Below are 18,534 nucleotides of genomic sequence, written 5' to 3'. Positions count from 1 at the left end.
GCCCCAAAATGTTAGACTCTTCAGATGACTGGCTTGGCATCCAATCTTGAAAGTTTTCTTATTTGTGTAGGATAGGATGACCGAGCAGTCTCTCGTGAAGGCGTGGATTTAAATCCCACTTTTGAATACTCATATTTAAGTAAACTATGTAAGACAATACCGATTCCTCTGCTTACTTGAGTGAATGTTATAGAGAATGGAACTCCACTAAACTACTGCTGGGTACCTCCCAGGGTAGTTTTTCTGTATTTTCAGGTTAAAGCAAGAACAAGGGTTCTTCAGGACCTCTTTTTTACAGCATTAATCATAAACCAATAACTACATGATGGAAATGGACAAGAAACAGTACTAATCTTTCTATTTTCTATTTCATATTTAAGTAACTATGTAAGACAATACAGATTCCTCTGCTTACTTGAGTGAATGTTATAGAGAATGGAACTCCACTAAACTACTGCTGGGTACCTCCCAGGGTAGTTTTTCTGTATTTTCAGGTTAAAGCAAGAACAAGGGTTCTTCAGGACCTCTTTTTTACAGCATTAATCATAAACCAATAACTACATGATGGAAATGGACAAGAAACAGTACTAATCTTTCTATTTTCTATTTCATATTTAAGTAACTATGTAAGACAATACAGATTCCTCTGCTTACTTGAGTGAATGTTATAGAGAATGGAACTCCACTAAACTACTGCTGGGTACCTCCCAGGGTAGTTTTTCTGTATTTTCAGGTTAAAACAAGAACAAGGGTTCTTCAGGACCTCTTTGTTACAGCACTGTTAATCATAAACCAATAACTACATGATGGAAATGGACAAGAAACAGTTCTAATCTTTCTATTTTAAATTCCCAAAAACTGGACCCTTAACATGACGGTTTTTTCTTCCATTTCTGAAAGGCTTGGCTTTTCTATAAGTCAGGATGGCCGAGCGGTCTAAGGCACTGCGTTCAGGTCGCAGTCTGCCCTGGAGGCGTGGGTTCAAATCCCACTTCTGACAATACAACTTTTATTAAACACGCCCCAAAATGTTAGACTCTTCAGATGACTGGCTTGGCATCCAATCTTGAAAGTTTTCTTATTTGTGTAGGATAGGATGACCGAGCAGTCTCTCGTGAAGGCGTGGATTTAAATCCCACTTTTGAATACTCATATTTAAGTAAACTATGTAAGACAATACCGATTCCTCTGCTTACTTGAGTGAATGTTATAGAGAATGGAACTCCACTAAACTACTGCTGGGTACCTCCCAGGGTAGTTTTTCTGTATTTTCAGGTTAAAGCAAGAACAAGGGTTCTTCAGGACCTCTTTTTTACAGCATTAATCATAAACCAATAACTACATGATGGAAATGGACAAGAAACAGTACTAATCTTTCTATTTTCTATTTCATATTTAAGTAACTATGTAAGACAATACAGATTCCTCTGCTTACTTGAGTGAATGTTATAGAGAATGGAACTCCACTAAACTACTGCTGGGTACCTCCCAGGGTAGTTTTTCTGTATTTTCAGGTTAAAGCAAGAACAAGGGTTCTTCAGGACCTCTTTTTTACAGCATTAATCATAAACCAATAACTACATGATGGAAATGGACAAGAAACAGTACTAATCTTTCTATTTTCTATTTCATATTTAAGTAACTATGTAAGACAATACAGATTCCTCTGCTTACTTGAGTGAATGTTATAGAGAATGGAACTCCACTAAACTACTGCTGGGTACCTCCCAGGGTAGTTTTTCTGTATTTTCAGGTTAAAACAAGAACAAGGGTTCTTCAGGACCTCTTTGTTACAGCACTGTTAATCATAAACCAATAACTACATGATGGAAATGGACAAGAAACAGTTCTAATCTTTCTATTTTAAATTCCCAAAAACTGGACCCTTAACATGACGGTTTTTTCTTCCATTTCTGAAAGGCTTGGCTTTTCTATAAGTCAGGATGGCCGAGCGGTCTAAGGCACTGCGTTCAGGTCGCAGTCTGCCCTGGAGGCGTGGGTTCAAATCCCACTTCTGACAATACAACTTTTATTAAACACGCCCCAAAATGTTAGACTCTTCAGATGACTGGCTTGGCATCCAATCTTGAAAGTTTTCTTATTTGTGTAGGATAGGATGACCGAGCAGTCTCTCGTGAAGGCGTGGATTTAAATCCCACTTTTGAATACTCATATTTAAGTAAACTATGTAAGACAATACCGATTCCTCTGCTTACTTGAGTGAATGTTATAGAGAATGGAACTCCACTAAACTACTGCTGGGTACCTCCCAGGGTAGTTTTTCTGTATTTTCAGGTTAAAGCAAGAACAAGGGTTCTTCAGGACCTCTTTTTTACAGCATTAATCATAAACCAATAACTACATGATGGAAATGGACAAGAAACAGTACTAATCTTTCTATTTTCTATTTCATATTTAAGTAACTATGTAAGACAATACAGATTCCTCTGCTTACTTGAGTGAATGTTATAGAGAATGGAACTCCACTAAACTACTGCTGGGTACCTCCCAGGGTAGTTTTTCTGTATTTTCAGGTTAAAGCAAGAACAAGGGTTCTTCAGGACCTCTTTTTTACAGCATTAATCATAAACCAATAACTACATGATGGAAATGGACAAGAAACAGTACTAATCTTTCTATTTTCTATTTCATATTTAAGTAACTATGTAAGACAATACAGATTCCTCTGCTTACTTGAGTGAATGTTATAGAGAATGGAACTCCACTAAACTACTGCTGGGTACCTCCCAGGGTAGTTTTTCTGTATTTTCAGGTTAAAACAAGAACAAGGGTTCTTCAGGACCTCTTTGTTACAGCACTGTTAATCATAAACCAATAACTACATGATGGAAATGGACAAGAAACAGTTCTAATCTTTCTATTTTAAATTCCCAAAAACTGGACCCTTAACATGACGGTTTTTTCTTCCATTTCTGAAAGGCTTGGCTTTTCTATAAGTCAGGATGGCCGAGCGGTCTAAGGCACTGCGTTCAGGTCGCAGTCTGCCCTGGAGGCGTGGGTTCAAATCCCACTTCTGACAATACAACTTTTATTAAACACGCCCCAAAATGTTAGACTCTTCAGATGACTGGCTTGGCATCCAATCTTGAAAGTTTTCTTATTTGTGTAGGATAGGATGACCGAGCAGTCTCTCGTGAAGGCGTGGATTTAAATCCCACTTTTGAATACTCATATTTAAGTAAACTATGTAAGACAATACCGATTCCTCTGCTTACTTGAGTGAATGTTATAGAGAATGGAACTCCACTAAACTACTGCTGGGTACCTCCCAGGGTAGTTTTTCTGTATTTTCAGGTTAAAGCAAGAACAAGGGTTCTTCAGGACCTCTTTTTTACAGCATTAATCATAAACCAATAACTACATGATGGAAATGGACAAGAAACAGTACTAATCTTTCTATTTTCTATTTCATATTTAAGTAACTATGTAAGACAATACAGATTCCTCTGCTTACTTGAGTGAATGTTATAGAGAATGGAACTCCACTAAACTACTGCTGGGTACCTCCCAGGGTAGTTTTTCTGTATTTTCAGGTTAAAGCAAGAACAAGGGTTCTTCAGGACCTCTTTTTTACAGCATTAATCATAAACCAATAACTACATGATGGAAATGGACAAGAAACAGTACTAATCTTTCTATTTTCTATTTCATATTTAAGTAACTATGTAAGACAATACAGATTCCTCTGCTTACTTGAGTGAATGTTATAGAGAATGGAACTCCACTAAACTACTGCTGGGTACCTCCCAGGGTAGTTTTTCTGTATTTTCAGGTTAAAACAAGAACAAGGGTTCTTCAGGACCTCTTTGTTACAGCACTGTTAATCATAAACCAATAACTACATGATGGAAATGGACAAGAAACAGTTCTAATCTTTCTATTTTAAATTCCCAAAAACTGGACCCTTAACATGACGGTTTTTTCTTCCATTTCTGAAAGGCTTGGCTTTTCTATAAGTCAGGATGGCCGAGCGGTCTAAGGCACTGCGTTCAGGTCGCAGTCTGCCCTGGAGGCGTGGGTTCAAATCCCACTTCTGACAATACAACTTTTATTAAACACGCCCCAAAATGTTAGACTCTTCAGATGACTGGCTTGGCATCCAATCTTGAAAGTTTTCTTATTTGTGTAGGATAGGATGACCGAGCAGTCTCTCGTGAAGGCGTGGATTTAAATCCCACTTTTGAATACTCATATTTAAGTAAACTATGTAAGACAATACCGATTCCTCTGCTTACTTGAGTGAATGTTATAGAGAATGGAACTCCACTAAACTACTGCTGGGTACCTCCCAGGGTAGTTTTTCTGTATTTTCAGGTTAAAGCAAGAACAAGGGTTCTTCAGGACCTCTTTTTTACAGCATTAATCATAAACCAATAACTACATGATGGAAATGGACAAGAAACAGTACTAATCTTTCTATTTTCTATTTCATATTTAAGTAACTATGTAAGACAATACAGATTCCTCTGCTTACTTGAGTGAATGTTATAGAGAATGGAACTCCACTAAACTACTGCTGGGTACCTCCCAGGGTAGTTTTTCTGTATTTTCAGGTTAAAGCAAGAACAAGGGTTCTTCAGGACCTCTTTTTTACAGCATTAATCATAAACCAATAACTACATGATGGAAATGGACAAGAAACAGTACTAATCTTTCTATTTTCTATTTCATATTTAAGTAACTATGTAAGACAATACAGATTCCTCTGCTTACTTGAGTGAATGTTATAGAGAATGGAACTCCACTAAACTACTGCTGGGTACCTCCCAGGGTAGTTTTTCTGTATTTTCAGGTTAAAGCAAGAACAAGGGTTCTTCAGGACCTCTTTGTTACAGCACTGTTAATCATAAACCAATAACTACATGATGGAAATGGACAAGAAACAGTTCTAATCTTTCTATTTTAAATTCCCAAAAACTGGACCCTTAACATGACGGTTTTTTGTTCCATTTCTGAAAGGCTTGGCTTTTCTATAAGTCAGGATGGCCGAGCGGTCTAAGGCGCTGCGTTCAGGTCGCAGTCTCCCCTGGAGGCGTGGGTTCAAATCCCACTTCTGACAATACAACTTTTATTAAACACACTGCAATGTCATTCCGACAGCGCTAGTGAAAAAACCCACTATGCCAAAACACGCCCCAAAATGTTAGACTCTTCAGATGACTGGCTTGGCATCCAATCTTGAAAGTTTTCTTATTTGTGTAGGATAGGATGACCGAGCAGTCTCTCGTGAAGGCGTGGATTTAAATCCCACTTTTGAATACTCATATTTAAGTAAACTATGTAAGACAATACCGATTCCTCTGCTTACTTGAGTGAATGTTATAGAGAATGGAACTCCACTAAACTACTGCTGGGTACCTCCCAGGGTAGTTTTTCTGTATTTTCAGGTTAAAGCAAGAACAAGGGTTCTTCAGGACCTCTTTTTTACAGCATTAATCATAAACCAATAACTACATGATGGAAATGGACAAGAAACAGTACTAATCTTTCTATTTTCTATTTCATATTTAAGTAACTATGTAAGACAATACAGATTCCTCTGCTTACTTGAGTGAATGTTATAGAGAATGGAACTCCACTAAACTACTGCTGGGTACCTCCCAGGGTAGTTTTTCTGTATTTTCAGGTTAAAACAAGAACAAGGGTTCTTCAGGACCTCTTTGTTACAGCACTGTTAATCATAAACCAATAACTACATGATGGAAATGGACAAGAAACAGTTCTAATCTTTCTATTTTAAATTCCCAAAAACTGGACCCTTAACATGACGGTTTTTTCTTCCATTTCTGAAAGGCTTGGCTTTTCTATAAGTCAGGATGGCCGAGCGGTCTAAGGCACTGCGTTCAGGTCGCAGTCTGTCCTGGAGGCGTGGGTTCAAATCCCACTTCTGACAATACAACTTTTATTAAACACGCCCCAAAATGTTAGACTCTTCAGATGACTGGCTTGGCATCCAATCTTGAAAGTTTTCTTATTTGTGTAGGATAGGATGACCGAGCAGTCTCTCGTGAAGGCGTGGATTTAAATCCCACTTTTGAATACTCATATTTAAGTAAACTATGTAAGACAATACCGATTCCTCTGCTTACTTGAGTGAATGTTATAGAGAATGGAACTCCACTAAACTACTGCTGGGTACCTCCCAGGGTAGTTTTTCTGTATTTTCAGGTTAAAGCAAGAACAAGGGTTCTTCAGGACCTCTTTTTTACAGCACTGTTAATCATAAACCAATAACTACATGATGGAAATGGACAAGAAACAGTACTAATCTTTCTATTTTCTATTTCATATTTAAGTAACTATGTAAGACAATACAGATTCCTCTGCTTACTTGAGTGAATGTTATAGAGAATGGAACTCCACTAAACTACTGCTGGGTACCTCCCAGGGTAGTTTTTCTGTATTTTCAGGTTAAAGCAAGAACAAGGGTTCTTCAGGACCTCTTTGTTACAGCACTGTTAATCATAAACCAATAACTACATGATGGAAATGGACAAGAAACAGTTCTAATCTTTCTATTTTAAATTCCCAAAAACTGGACCCTTAACATGACGGTTCTTTGTTCCATTTCTGAAAGGCTTGGCTTTTCTATAAGTCAGGATGGCCGAGCGGTCTAAGGCGCTGCGTTCAGGTCGCAGTCTCCCCTGGAGGCGTGGGTTCAAATCCCACTTCTGACAATACAACTTTTATTAAACACACTGCAATGTCATTCCGACAGCGCTAGTGAAAAAACCCACTATGCCAAAACACGCCCCAAAATGTTAGACTCTTCAGATGACTGGCTTGGCATCCAATCTTGAAAGTTTTCTTATTTGTGTAGGATAGGATGACCGAGCAGTCTCTCGTGAAGGCGTGGATTTAAATCCCACTTTTGAATACTCATATTTAAGTAAACTATGTAAGACAATACCGATTCCTCTGCTTACTTGAGTGAATGTTATAGAGAATGGAACTCCACTAAACTACTGCTGGGTACCTCCCAGGGTAGTTTTTCTGTATTTTCAGGTTAAAGCAAGAACAAGGGTTCTTCAGGACCTCTTTTTTACAGCATTAATCATAAACCAATAACTACATGATGGAAATGGACAAGAAACAGTACTAATCTTTCTATTTTCTATTTCATATTTAAGTAACTATGTAAGACAATACAGATTCCTCTGCTTACTTGAGTGAATGTTATAGAGAATGGAACTCCACTAAACTACTGCTGGGTACCTCCCAGGGTAGTTTTTCTGTATTTTCAGGTTAAAACAAGAACAAGGGTTCTTCCGGACCTCTTTGTTACAGCACTGTTAATCATAAACCAATAACTACATGATGGAAATGGACAAGAAACAGTTCTAATCTTTCTATTTTAAATTCCCAAAAACTGGACCCTTAACATGACGGTTTTTTCTTCCATTTCTGAAAGGCTTGGCTTTTCTATAAGTCAGGATGGCCGAGCGGTCTAAGGCTCTGCGTTCAGGTCGCAGTCTGTCCTGGAGGCGTGGGTTCAAATCCCACTTCTGACAATACAACTTTTATTAAACACGCCCCAAAATGTTAGACTCTTCAGATGACTGGCTTGGCATCCAATCTTGAAAGTTTTCTTATTTGTGTAGGATAGGATGACCGAGCAGTCTCTCGTGAAGGCGTGGATTTAAATCCCACTTTTGAATACTCATATTTAAGTAAACTATGTAAGACAATACCGATTCCTCTGCTTACTTGAGTGAATGTTATAGAGAATGGAACTCCACTAAACTACTGCTGGGTACCTCCCAGGGTAGTTTTTCTGTATTTTCAGGTTAAAGCAAGAACAAGGGTTCTTCAGGACCTCTTTTTTACAGCACTGTTAATCATAAACCAATAACTACATGATGGAAATGGACAAGAAACAGTACTAATCTTTCTATTTTCTATTTCATATTTAAGTAACTATGTAAGACAATACAGATTCCTCTGCTTACTTGAGTGAATGTTATAGAGAATGGAACTCCACTAAACTACTGCTGGGTACCTCCCAGGGTAGTTTTTCTGTATTTTCAGGTTAAAGCAAGAACAAGGGTTCTTCAGGACCTCTTTGTTACAGCACTGTTAATCATAAACCAATAACTACATGATGGAAATGGACAAGAAACAGTTCTAATCTTTCTATTTTAAATTCCCAAAAACTGGACCCTTAACATGACGGTTCTTTGTTCCATTTCTGAAAGGCTTGGCTTTTCTATAAGTCAGGATGGCCGAGCGGTCTAAGGCGCTGCGTTCAGGTCGCAGTCTCCCCTGGAGGCGTGGGTTCAAATCCCACTTCTGACAATACAACTTTTATTAAACACACTGCAATGACATTCCGACAGCGCTAGTGAAAAAACCCACTATGCCAAAACACGCCCCAAAATGTTAGACTCTTCAGATGACTGGCTTGGCATCCAATCTTGAAAGTTTTCTTATTTGTGTAGGATAGGATGACCGAGCAGTCTCTCGTGAAGGCGTGGATTTAAATCCCACTTTTGAATACTCATATTTAAGTAAACTATGTAAGACAATACCGATTCCTCTGCTTACTTGAGTGAATGTTATAGAGAATGGAACTCCACTAAACTACTGCTGGGTACCTCCCAGGGTAGTTTTTCTGTATTTTCAGGTTAAAGCAAGAACAAGGGTTCTTCAGGACCTCTTTTTTACAGCATTAATCATAAACCAATAACTACATGATGGAAATGGACAAGAAACAGTACTAATCTTTCTATTTTCTATTTCATATTTAAGTAACTATGTAAGACAATACAGATTCCTCTGCTTACTTGAGTGAATGTTATAGAGAATGGAACTCCACTAAACTACTGCTGGGTACCTCCCAGGGTAGTTTTTCTGTATTTTCAGGTTAAAACAAGAACAAGGGTTCTTCAGGACCTCTTTGTTACAGCACTGTTAATCATAAACCAATAACTACATGATGGAAATGGACAAGAAACAGTTCTAATCTTTCTATTTTAAATTCCCAAAAACTGGACCCTTAACATGACGGTTTTTTCTTCCATTTCTGAAAGGCTTGGCTTTTCTATAAGTCAGGATGGCCGAGCGGTCTAAGGCACTGCGTTCAGGTCGCAGTCTGCCCTGGAGGCGTGGGTTCAAATCCCACTTCTGACAATACAACTTTTATTAAACACGCCCCAAAATGTTAGACTCTTCAGATGACTGGCTTGGCATCCAATCTTGAAAGTTTTCTTATTTGTGTAGGATAGGATGACCGAGCAGTCTCTCGTGAAGGCGTGGATTTAAATCCCACTTTTGAATACTCATATTTAAGTAAACTATGTAAGACAATACCGATTCCTCTGCTTACTTGAGTGAATGTTATAGAGAATGGAACTCCACTAAACTACTGCTGGGTTCCTCCCAGGGTAGTTTTTCTGTATTTTCAGGTTAAAGCAAGAACAAGGGTTCTTCAGGACCTCTTTTTTACAGCACTGTTAATCATAAACCAATAACTACATGATGGAAATGGACAAGAAACAGTACTAATCTTTCTATTTTCTATTTCATATTTAAGTAACTATGTAAGACAATACAGATTCCTCTGCTTACTTGAGTGAATGTTATAGAGAATGGAACTCCACTAAACTACTGCTGGGTACCTCCCAGGGTAGTTTTTCTGTATTTTCAGGTTAAAGCAAGAACAAGGGTTCTTCAGGACCTCTTTGTTACAGCACTGTTAATCATAAACCAATAACTACATGATGGAAATGGACAAGAAACAGTTCTAATCTTTCTATTTTAAATTCCCAAAAACTGGACCCTTAACATGACGGTTTTTTGTTCCATTTCTGAAAGGCTTGGCTTTTCTATAAGTCAGGATGGCCGAGCGGTCTAAGGCGCTGCGTTCAGGTCGCAGTCTCCCCTGGAGGCGTGGGTTCAAATCCCACTTCTGACAATACAACTTTTATTAAACACACTGCAATGTCATTCCGACAGCGCTAGTGAAAAAACCCACTATGCCAAAACACGCCCCAAAATGTTAGACTCTTCAGATGACTGGCTTGGCATCCAATCTTGAAAGTTTTCTTATTTGTGTAGGATAGGATGACCGAGCAGTCTCTCGTGAAGGCGTGGATTTAAATCCCACTTTTGAATACTCATATTTAAGTAAACTATGTAAGACAATACCGATTCCTCTGCTTACTTGAGTGAATGTTATAGAGAATGGAACTCCACTAAACTACTGCTGGGTACCTCCCAGGGTAGTTTTTCTGTATTTTCAGGTTAAAGCAAGAACAAGGGTTCTTCAGGACCTCTTTTTTACAGCATTAATCATAAACCAATAACTACATGATGGAAATGGACAAGAAACAGTACTAATCTTTCTATTTTCTATTTCATATTTAAGTAACTATGTAAGACAATACAGATTCCTCTGCTTACTTGAGTGAATGTTATAGAGAATGGAACTCCACTAAACTACTGCTGGGTACCTCCCAGGGTAGTTTTTCTGTATTTTCAGGTTAAAACAAGAACAAGGGTTCTTCAGGACCTCTTTGTTACAGCACTGTTAATCATAAACCAATAACTACATGATGGAAATGGACAAGAAACAGTTCTAATCTTTCTATTTTAAATTCCCAAAAACTGGACCCTTAACATGACGGTTTTTTCTTCCATTTCTGAAAGGCTTGGCTTTTCTATAAGTCAGGATGGCCGAGCGGTCTAAGGCACTGCGTTCAGGTCGCAGTCTGCCCTGGAGGCGTGGGTTCAAATCCCACTTCTGACAATACAACTTTTATTAAACACGCCCCAAAATGTTAGACTCTTCAGATGACTGGCTTGGCATCCAATCTTGAAAGTTTTCTTATTTGTGTAGGATAGGATGACCGAGCAGTCTCTCGTGAAGGCGTGGATTTAAATCCCACTTTTGAATACTCATATTTAAGTAAACTATGTAAGACAATACCGATTCCTCTGCTTACTTGAGTGAATGTTATAGAGAATGGAACTCCACTAAACTACTGCTGGGTACCTCCCAGGGTAGTTTTTCTGTATTTTCAGGTTAAAGCAAGAACAAGGGTTCTTCAGGACCTCTTTTTTACAGCACTGTTAATCATAAACCAATAACTACATGATGGAAATGGACAAGAAACAGTACTAATCTTTCTATTTTCTATTTCATATTTAAGTAACTATGTAAGACAATACAGATTCCTCTGCTTACTTGAGTGAATGTTATAGAGAATGGAACTCCACTAAACTACTGCTGGGTACCTCCCAGGGTAGTTTTTCTGTATTTTCAGGTTAAAGCAAGAACAAGGGTTCTTCAGGACCTCTTTGTTACAGCACTGTTAATCATAAACCAATAACTACATGATGGAAATGGACAAGAAACAGTTCTAATCTTTCTATTTTAAATTCCCAAAAACTGGACCCTTAACATGACGGTTTTTTGTTCCATTTCTGAAAGGCTTGGCTTTTCTATAAGTCAGGATGGCCGAGCGGTCTAAGGCGCTGCGTTCAGGTCGCAGTCTCCCCTGGAGGCGTGGGTTCAAATCCCACTTCTGACAATACAACTTTTATTAAACACACTGCAATGTCATTCCGACAGCGCTAGTGAAAAAACCCACTATGCCAAAACACGCCCCAAAATGTTAGACTCTTCAGATGACTGGCTTGGCATCCAATCTTGAAAGTTTTCTTATTTGTGTAGGATAGGATGACCGAGCAGTCTCTCGTGAAGGCGTGGATTTAAATCCCACTTTTGAATACTCATATTTAAGTAAACTATGTAAGACAATACCGATTCCTCTGCTTACTTGAGTGAATGTTATAGAGAATGGAACTCCACTAAACTACTGCTGGGTACCTCCCAGGGTAGTTTTTCTGTATTTTCAGGTTAAAGCAAGAACAAGGGTTCTTCAGGACCTCTTTTTTACAGCATTAATCATAAACCAATAACTACATGATGGAAATGGACAAGAAACAGTACTAATCTTTCTATTTTCTATTTCATATTTAAGTAACTATGTAAGACAATACAGATTCCTCTGCTTACTTGAGTGAATGTTATAGAGAATGGAACTCCACTAAACTACTGCTGGGTACCTCCCAGGGTAGTTTTTCTGTATTTTCAGGTTAAAACAAGAACAAGGGTTCTTCAGGACCTCTTTGTTACAGCACTGTTAATCATAAACCAATAACTACATGATGGAAATGGACAAGAAACAGTTCTAATCTTTCTATTTTAAATTCCCAAAAACTGGACCCTTAACATGACGGTTTTTTCTTCCATTTCTGAAAGGCTTGGCTTTTCTATAAGTCAGGATGGCCGAGCGGTCTAAGGCACTGCGTTCAGGTCGCAGTCTGCCCTGGAGGCGTGGGTTCAAATCCCACTTCTGACAATACAACTTTTATTAAACACGCCCCAAAATGTTAGACTCTTCAGATGACTGGCTTGGCATCCAATCTTGAAAGTTTTCTTATTTGTGTAGGATAGGATGACCGAGCAGTCTCTCGTGAAGGCGTGGATTTAAATCCCACTTTTGAATACTCATATTTAAGTAAACTATGTAAGACAATACCGATTCCTCTGCTTACTTGAGTGAATGTTATAGAGAATGGAACTCCACTAAACTACTGCTGGGTACCTCCCAGGGTAGTTTTTCTGTATTTTCAGGTTAAAGCAAGAACAAGGGTTCTTCAGGACCTCTTTTTTACAGCACTGTTAATCATAAACCAATAACTACATGATGGAAATGGACAAGAAACAGTACTAATCTTTCTATTTTCTATTTCATATTTAAGTAACTATGTAAGACAATACAGATTCCTCTGCTTACTTGAGTGAATGTTATAGAGAATGGAACTCCACTAAACTACTGCTGGGTACCTCCCAGGGTAGTTTTTCTGTATTTTCAGGTTAAAGCAAGAACAAGGGTTCTTCAGGACCTCTTTGTTACAGCACTGTTAATCATAAACCAATAACTACATGATGGAAATGGACAAGAAACAGTTCTAATCTTTCTATTTTAAATTCCCAAAAACTGGACCCTTAACATGACGGTTTTTTGTTCCATTTCTGAAAGGCTTGGCTTTTCATTAAGTCAGGATGGCCGAGCGGTCTAAGGCGCTGCGTTCAGGTCGCAGTCTCCCCTGGAGGCGTGTGTTCAAATCCCACTTCTGACAATACAACTTTTATTAAACACACTGCAATGTCATTCCGACAGCGCTAGTGAAAAAACCCACTATGCCAAAACACGCCCCAAAATGTTAGACTCTTCAGATGACTGGCTTGGCATCCAATCTTGAAAGTTTTCTTATTTGTGTAGGATAGGATGACCGAGCAGTCTCTCGTGAAGGCGTAGATTTAAATCCTACTTTTGAATACTCATATTTAAGTAAACTATGTAAGACAATACCGATTCCTCTGCTTACTTGAGTGAATGTTATAGAGAATGGAACTCCACTAAACTACTGCTGGGTGCCTCCCAGGGTAGTTTTTCTGTATTTTCAGGTTAAAGCAAGAACAAGGGTTCTTCAGGACCTCTTTTTTACAGCACTGTTAATCATAAACCAATAACTACATGATGGAAATGGACAAGAAACAGTACTAATCTTTCTATTTTCTATTTCATATTTAAGTAACTATGTAAGACAATACAGATTCCTCTGCTTACTTGAGTGAATGTTATAGAGAATGGAACTCCACTAAACTACTGCTGGGTACCTCCCAGGGTAGTTTTTCTGTATTTTCAGGTTAAAGCAAGAACAAGGGTTCTTCAGGACCTCTTTGTTACAGCACTGTTAATCATAAACCAATAACTACATGATGGAAATGGACAAGAAACAGTTCTAATCTTTCTATTTTAAATTCCCAAAAACTGGACCCTTAACATGACGGTTTTTTCTTCCATATCTGAAAGGCTTGGCTTTTCTATAAGTCAGGATGGCCGAGCGGTCTAAGGCGCTGCGTTAAGGTCGCAGTCTCCCCTGGAGGCGTGGGTTCAAATCCCACTTCTGACAATACTACTTTTCTTAAACACACTGCAATGTCATTCCGACAGCGCTAGTGAAAAAACCCACTATGCCAAAACATGCCCCAAAATGTTAGACTCTTCAGATGACTGGCTTGGCATCCAATCTTGAAAATTTTCTTATTTGTGTAGGATAGGATGACCGAGCAGTCTCTCGTGAAGGCGTGGATTTAAATCCTACTTTTGAATACTCATATTTAAGTAATCTATGTAAGACAATACCGATTCCTCTGCTTACTTGAGTGAATGTTATAGAGAATGGAACTCCACTAAACTACTGCTGGGTACCTCCCAGGGTAGTTTTTCTGTATTTTCAGGTTAAAGCAAGAACAAACCCACTATGCCAAAACACGCCCCAAAATGTTAGACTCTTCAGATGACTGGCTTGGCATCCAATCTTGAAAGTTTTCTTATTTGTGTAGGATAGGATGACCGAGCAGTCTCTCGTGAAGGCGTGGATTTAAATCCCACTTTTGAATACTCATATTTAAGTAAACTATGTAAAACAATACCGATTCCTCTGCTTACTTGAGTGAATGTTATAGAGAATGGAACTCCACTAAACTACTGCTGGGTACCTCCCAGGGTAGTTTTTCTGTATTTTCAGGTTAAAGCAAGAACAAGGGTTCTTCAGGACCTCTTTGTTACAGCACTGTTAATCATAAACCAATAACTACATGATGGAAATGGACAAGAAACAGTTCTAATCTTTCTATTTTAAATTCCCAAAAACTGGACCCTTAACATGACGGTTTTTTCTTCCATTTCTGAAAGGCTTGGCTTTTCTATAAGTCAGGATGGCCGAGCGGTCTAAGGCGCTGCGTTCAGGTCGCAGTCTCCCCTGGAGGCGTGGGTTCAAATCCCACTTCTGACAATACAACTTTTATTAAACACACTGCAATGTCATTCCGACAGCGCTAGTGAAAAAACCCACTATGCCAAAACACGCCCCAAAATGTTAGACTCTTCAGATGACTGGCTTGGCATCCAATCTTGAAAGTTTTCTTATTTGTGTAGGATAGGATGACCGAGCAGTCTCTCGTGAAGGCGTGGATTTAAATCCCACTTTTGAATACTCATATTTAAGTAAACTATGTAAGACAATACCGATTCCTCTGCTTACTTGAGTGAATGTTATAGAGAATGGAACTCCACTAAACTACTGCTGGGTACCTCCCAGGGTAGTTTTTCTGTATTTTCAGGTTAAAGCAAGAACAAGGGTTCTTCAGGACCTCTTTTTTACAGCACTGTTAATCATAAACCAATAACTACATGATGGAAATGGACAAGAAACAGTACTAATCTTTCTATTTTCTATTTCATATTTAAGTAACTATGTAAGACAATACAGATTCCTCTGCTTACTTGAGTGAATGTTATAGAGAATGGAACTCCACTAAACTACTGCTGGGTACCTCCCAGGGTAGTTTTTCTGTATTTTCAGGTTAAAGCAAGAACAAGGGTTCTTCAGGAACTCTTTGTTACAGCACTGTTAATCATAAACCAATAACTACATGATGGAAATGGACAAGAAACAGTTCTAATCTTTCTATTTTAAATTCCCAAAAACTGGACCCTTAACATGACGGTTTTTTCTTCCATATCTGAAAGGCTTGGCTTTTCTATAAGTCAGGATGGCCGAGCGGTCTAAGGCGCTGCGTTCAGGTCGCAGTCTCCCCTGGAGGTGTGGGTTCAAATCCCACTTCTGACAATACAACTTTTATTAAACACACTGCAATGTCATTCCGACAGCGCTAATGAAAAAACCCACTATGCCAAAACACGCCCCAAAATGTTAGACTCTTCAGATGACTGGCTTGGCATCCAATCTTGAAAGTTTTCTTATTTGTGTAGGATAGGATGACCGAGCAGTCTCTCGTGAAGGCGTGGATTTAAATCCCACTTTTGAATACTCATATTTAAGTAAACTATGTAAGACAATACAGATTCCTCTGCTTACTTGAGTGAATGTTATAGAGAATGGAACTCCACTAAACTACTCCTGGGTACCTCCCAGGGTAGTTTTTCTGTATTTTCAGGTTAAAGCAAGAACAAGGGTTCTTCAGGACCTCTTTGTTACAGCACTGTTAATCATAAACCAATAACTACATGATGGAAATGGACAAGAAACAGTTCTAATCTTTCTATTTTAAATTCCCAAAAACTAGACCCTTAACATGACGGTTTTTTCTTCCATTTCTGAAAGGCTTGGCTTTTCTATAAGTCAGGATGGCCGAGTGGTCTAAGGCGCTGTGTTCAGGTCGCAGTCTCCCCTGGAGGCGTGGGTTCAAATCCCACTTCTGACAATACAACTTTTATTAAACACACTGCAATGTCATTCCGACAGCGCTAGTGAAAAAACCCACTATGCCAAAACACGCCCCAAAATGTTAGACTCTTCAGATGACTGGCTTGGCATCCAATCTTGAAAGTTTTCTTATTTGTGTAGGATAGGATGACCGAGCAGTCTCTCGTGAAGGCGTGGATTTAAATCCCACTTTTGAATACTCATATTTAAGTAAACTATGTAAGACAATACCGATTCCTCTGCTTACTTGAGTGAATGTTATAGAGAATGGAACTCCACTAAACTACTGCTGGGTACCTCCCAGGGTAGTTTTTCTGTATTTTCAGGTTAAAGCAAGAACAAGGGTTCTTCAGGACCTCTTTGTTACAGCACTGTTAATCATAAACCAATAACTACATGATGGAAATGGACAAGAAACAGTTCTAATCTTTCTATTTTAAATTCCCAAAAACTGGACCCTTAACATGACGGTTTTTTCTTCCATATCTGAAAGGCTTGGCTTTTCTATAAGTCAGGATGGCCGAGCGGTCTAAGGCGCTGCGTTCAGGTCGCAGTCTCCCCTGGAGGCGTGGGTTCAAATCCCACTTCTGACAATACAACTTTTATTAAACACACTGCAATGTCATTCCGACAGCGCTAATGAAAAAACCCACTATGCCAAAACACGCCCCAAAATGTTAGACTCTTCAGATGACTGGCTTGGCATCCAATCTTGAAAGTTTTCTTATTTGTGTAGGATAGGATGACCGAGCAGTCTCTCGTGAAGGCGTGGATTTAAATCCCACTTTTGAATACTCATATTTAAGTAAACTATGTAAGACAATACAGATTCCTCTGCTTACTTGAGTGAATGTTATAGAGAATGGAACTCCACTAAACTACTCCTGGGTACCTCCCAGGGTAGTTTTTCTGTATTTTCAGGTTAAAGCAAGAACAAGGGTTCTTCAGGACCTCTTTGTTACAGCACTGTTAATCATAAACCAATAACTACATGATGGAAATGGACAAGAAACAGTTCTAATCTTTCTATTTTAAATTCCCAAAAACTAGACCCTTAACATGACGGTTTTTTCTTCCATTTCTGAAAGGCTTGGCTTTTCTATAAGTCAGGATGGCCGAGTGGTCTAAGGCGCTGCGTTCAGGTCGCAGTCTCCCCTGGAGGCGTGGGTTCAAATCCCACTTCTGACAATACAACTTTTATTAAACACACTGCAATGTCATTCCGACAGCGCTAATGAAAAAACCCACTATGCCAAAACACGCCCCAAAATGTTAGACTCTTCAGATGACTGGCTTGGCATCCAATCTTGAAAGTTTTCTTATTTGTGTAGGATAGGATGACCGAGCAGTCTCTCGTGAAGGCGTGGATTTAAATCCCACTTTTGAATACTCATATTTAAGTAAACTATGTAAAACAATACCGATTCCTCTGCTTACTTGAGTGAATGTTATAGAGAATGGAACTCCACTGAACTACTGCTGGGTACCTCCCAGGGTAGTTTTTCTGTATTTTCAGGTTAAAGCAAGAACAAGGGTTCTTCAGGACCTCTTTTTTACAGCACTGTTAATCATAAACCAATAACTACATGATGGAAATGGACAAGAAACAGTACTAATCTTTCTATTTTCTATTTCATATTTAAGTAACTATGTAAGACAATACAGATTCCTCTGCTTACTTGAGTGAATGTTATAGAGAATGGAACTCCACTAAACTACTGCTGGGTACCTCCCAGGGTAGTTTTTCTGTATTTTCAGGTTAAAGCAAGAACAAGGGTTCTTCAGGACCTCTTTGTTACAGCACTGTTAATCATAAACCAATAACTACATGATGGAAATGGACAAGAAACAGTTCTAATCTTTCTATTTTAAATTCCCAAAAACTGGACCCTTAACATGACGGTTTTTTCTTCCATTTCTGAAAGGCTTGGCTTTTCTATAAGTCAGGATGGCCGAGCGGTCTAAGGCGCTGCGCTCAAGTCGCAGTCTCCCCTGGAGGCGTGGGTTCAAATCCCACTTCTGACAATACAACTTTTATTAAACACACTGCAATGTCGTTCCGACAGCGCTAGTGAAAAAACCCACTATGCCAAAACACGCCCCAAAATGTTAGACTCTTCAGATGACTGGCTTGGCATCCAATCTTGAAAGATTTCTTATTTGTGTAGGATAGGATGACCGAGCAGTCTCTCGTGAAGGCGTGGATTT

General features: G+C 38.9%; 12 non-coding genes across 12 annotated transcripts; all 12 read left to right on the top strand.

Annotated features, from left to right (window-relative positions):
• The first annotated feature begins 4,997 nt into the window (after positions 1 to 4,997).
• Positions 4,998 to 5,080, top strand: TRNAL-CAG (transfer RNA leucine (anticodon CAG)). Its single transcript has one exon. It is a non-coding gene; the product is annotated as a tRNA-Leu (tRNA).
• Positions 5,081 to 6,615: 1,535 nt separating this feature from the next.
• On the top strand, positions 6,616 to 6,698 carry TRNAL-CAG (transfer RNA leucine (anticodon CAG)). The gene has a single exon. It is a non-coding gene; the product is annotated as a tRNA-Leu (tRNA).
• Positions 6,699 to 8,233: 1,535 nt separating this feature from the next.
• On the top strand, positions 8,234 to 8,316 carry TRNAL-CAG (transfer RNA leucine (anticodon CAG)). Its single transcript has one exon. It is a non-coding gene; the product is annotated as a tRNA-Leu (tRNA).
• Positions 8,317 to 9,851: 1,535 nt separating this feature from the next.
• TRNAL-CAG (transfer RNA leucine (anticodon CAG)) lies at positions 9,852 to 9,934 on the top strand. The gene has a single exon. It is a non-coding gene; the product is annotated as a tRNA-Leu (tRNA).
• A 1,535-nt stretch (positions 9,935 to 11,469) lies between these two features.
• On the top strand, positions 11,470 to 11,552 carry TRNAL-CAG (transfer RNA leucine (anticodon CAG)). Its single transcript has one exon. It is a non-coding gene; the product is annotated as a tRNA-Leu (tRNA).
• Positions 11,553 to 13,924: 2,372 nt separating this feature from the next.
• On the top strand, positions 13,925 to 14,007 carry TRNAL-AAG (transfer RNA leucine (anticodon AAG)). The gene has a single exon. It is a non-coding gene; the product is annotated as a tRNA-Leu (tRNA).
• An 802-nt stretch (positions 14,008 to 14,809) lies between these two features.
• Positions 14,810 to 14,892, top strand: TRNAL-CAG (transfer RNA leucine (anticodon CAG)). The gene has a single exon. It is a non-coding gene; the product is annotated as a tRNA-Leu (tRNA).
• Positions 14,893 to 15,646: 754 nt separating this feature from the next.
• TRNAL-CAG (transfer RNA leucine (anticodon CAG)) lies at positions 15,647 to 15,729 on the top strand. The gene has a single exon. It is a non-coding gene; the product is annotated as a tRNA-Leu (tRNA).
• Positions 15,730 to 16,241: 512 nt separating this feature from the next.
• TRNAL-CAG (transfer RNA leucine (anticodon CAG)) lies at positions 16,242 to 16,324 on the top strand. Its single transcript has one exon. It is a non-coding gene; the product is annotated as a tRNA-Leu (tRNA).
• A 512-nt stretch (positions 16,325 to 16,836) lies between these two features.
• On the top strand, positions 16,837 to 16,919 carry TRNAL-CAG (transfer RNA leucine (anticodon CAG)). The gene has a single exon. It is a non-coding gene; the product is annotated as a tRNA-Leu (tRNA).
• A 512-nt stretch (positions 16,920 to 17,431) lies between these two features.
• Positions 17,432 to 17,514, top strand: TRNAL-CAG (transfer RNA leucine (anticodon CAG)). Its single transcript has one exon. It is a non-coding gene; the product is annotated as a tRNA-Leu (tRNA).
• A 754-nt stretch (positions 17,515 to 18,268) lies between these two features.
• Positions 18,269 to 18,351, top strand: TRNAL-CAA (transfer RNA leucine (anticodon CAA)). Its single transcript has one exon. It is a non-coding gene; the product is annotated as a tRNA-Leu (tRNA).
• Positions 18,352 to 18,534: the final 183 nt, after the last annotated feature.

Source organism: Rhinoderma darwinii, chromosome 3 (assembly GCF_050947455.1).
Source record: "Rhinoderma darwinii isolate aRhiDar2 chromosome 3, aRhiDar2.hap1, whole genome shotgun sequence".
NCBI lineage: Eukaryota > Metazoa > Chordata > Amphibia > Anura > Rhinodermatidae > Rhinoderma > Rhinoderma darwinii.
The sequence above is the reverse complement of the archived record's forward strand: the minus strand, read 5'-3'. Positions and strand labels throughout refer to the sequence as shown.